At 31.1% G+C, this 2,398-nt stretch overlaps 1 non-coding gene across 1 annotated transcript; it reads left to right on the top strand.

The window, feature by feature from the left end:
* Window positions 1-2,053: 2,053 nt before the first annotated feature.
* On the top strand, window positions 2,054-2,127 carry TRNAA-GGC (transfer RNA alanine (anticodon GGC)). The gene has a single exon. It is a non-coding gene; the product is annotated as a tRNA-Ala (tRNA).
* Window positions 2,128-2,398: the final 271 nt, after the last annotated feature.

The following is a 2,398-nucleotide window of genomic DNA, read 5'->3' as shown; positions in this document are numbered from 1 at the left end:
AAACATTAGCTTTTAGGTTAGAATATGCTAAATATTACGAAACATCAAAATTTGTCAATATGATCCAGAATAATGCAAAGGATTTCGGTGATATTTATTTTCAACCAAACGTCACTTATCAAAGTTAGCATGGCAAAGTAAGAGAATTTGAAATAGAACATAAATTGATAGTATCTATAATGCTTATTTTATTAAGAAGTTTCGATACAATTTGGGAACTTTTAATATGAAACATGAACAGACATTTATAAGGCATTTAGCATACAGTTCATGATCTCAGAGGCATAATAATTATTTAATATTCATTTTTAAACTCCTTATTTCATTAGTGAAAATGCGTGTCTCGAAACGTTGATCATTATGAAAACAAAACAGTAAACTGTGCAAAAAATGGAACAGTTAAAAAATTAACTTGCAAAATTTTAGCTCCTCAATGTTAATTGTATTTGATATATATTTATTAATATTTCTTTTTTATTAAACTCAGTTGATTCCTTCTTCCAGAATTCGAAATTTAGGCTTAATCCAAATATAATTGGCACATTTGTTATCATTTATTTTTTTAATTTGTATTTATAAATAATTATTATAAATTTTTCGAAAATATATAAAAGCAGTAAAATTTTTAACATCATCTTAAAGATGTAAATCTAGGCACACCTGGAAAAAAAAAAAAAAAAAAAACTCGAATTTTTTTTATTCAAAATTTTCATAAGATATACTACATTTTGGCGCGTTTTGAAGTTTGGCATATTCTTTATAAGCAGTAATAATACCAAATGTGATTTACACACTTTGTTAAAATTATTTGAAAGTATGAAAGATGTCTTTTTCCGCTCGTGTACAATGAAAAAAGGAAAGAAGAATATTTGCTATACATTAAGAAGTTCGGCAAGTAAATCACTTTTGGCGCAAACTGCAAAAAATGCGGAAAGATAATGTTTTGAATTTCCCTGTAAATTTTCCACGAAATTTTACAAAATTTAATATTTAGGCATAATTGGAGTCGTGAAATCGGAATATCGAAGAAAAATGACATGTCATTTCAGAAAAAGTCCGATTTTGTGATAAAATACCTATATTAGAACAATATATATAAATCTAATATATATCTAAGTCGCGCTTTCTGGAATATAAAAATGCAATTCGAATTTCGTCACGGCTTAGTAGGACGGAAGATATAGAAACGTCCCATTTTATTTTTGAGCAGTGTACATTTCGTAAATTGTAATCTACTAAAAGCGGAAACCTGCAACTTATTATATATTCTGTTGCAGTTAGTTCCGTATTTTATTCTGTCTTACAATTTATTATGTATTTATTCTGTTACGATGCAAATTTGTACGAAGTGGAATGAAAAATTCCTAAGAATTGCGATTCCACGCCTAATGTTTCGTACAGCTTCGATGCTCAAATTCAAAACACAGTTATGCTCTGTTTAAGTTGTATTTTAAGGACAAGGTTTCTTTGCACTTATATATTAGAATAATAGACAGTTACTAAAAAAAATCAACTATTACTTTCCACCAAAGTATAAAACTTAAAAATAGAAGCTCAAAAATAATGAAATAATCAAAAGCAAAAGATTCGTGTTAACCTTTTGAAATGATTAATGGAAGTAAGCATTCTTTTCCCCTTTCACTCTTTTCTTCTTTTGTGCCCCTGAATTGTAGCTGACTGATTTAGGGAAAAAAAATATGTCAAAAGATAAAGCCCAAAATTCCTTAGATGTAGAATATAGCCTGATAAATGGTTCCCAATTCGATTTTTAATATATGTTTTACAGAACACTTTATAAAAAAATAGTTTCTTCATTATACTTCGCAAGTTTCATTTTTTTATGCATTTACCTGAAAACATTTTAAATGTTTAAAGAATTAAAATATGTAAGTCTTTATATGCGTAAATATAAAGACTTGTATGTGCTATTATGATTTTTAATCACTTCCAGACTCCTCCAGTTTATCACCAGATTCTCAAGTTTTATTCTTTTTTCCAAATGGCAGGAAAACACACATAATATTATAAGGTGTTTCTCCCGGCTTCCTACTGTGCCTTCGTGGTGTAGTGGTTCTGCACGCTGGGCCGGCATTCCAGAGGTCCGCGGTTCGATTCCCGGCGAAGGCGTTTTTCATATTGCCTGCTTCCAAAAAATACCTAATGTCTCTACAGTGGCGCCCGAACTAAAAGTGTGTTGGATGATGATTTTCCGCACCCAGGATTTGGCGATTGGGTCCCCTAAAACACCCCAGTCGCCCTTTAAAAGGGGGAGTATATAAGTTTTTTCTCCTGGCTTCCTATCGTGCCTTCGTGGTGTAGTGGTTCTGCACGCTTGGCCGGTATTCCAGAGTTCCGCAGTTCGATTCCGGCGAAGACGTTGCTAATTTTTCATCTTGTC

This window comes from Stegodyphus dumicola, chromosome 4 (assembly GCF_044657685.1).
Source record: "Stegodyphus dumicola isolate Sdum_Otavi_A_Nest chromosome 4, ASM4465768v1".
Classification (NCBI taxonomy): domain Eukaryota; kingdom Metazoa; phylum Arthropoda; class Arachnida; order Araneae; family Eresidae; genus Stegodyphus; species Stegodyphus dumicola.
The sequence above is the reverse complement of the archived record's forward strand: the minus strand, read 5'-3'. Positions and strand labels throughout refer to the sequence as shown.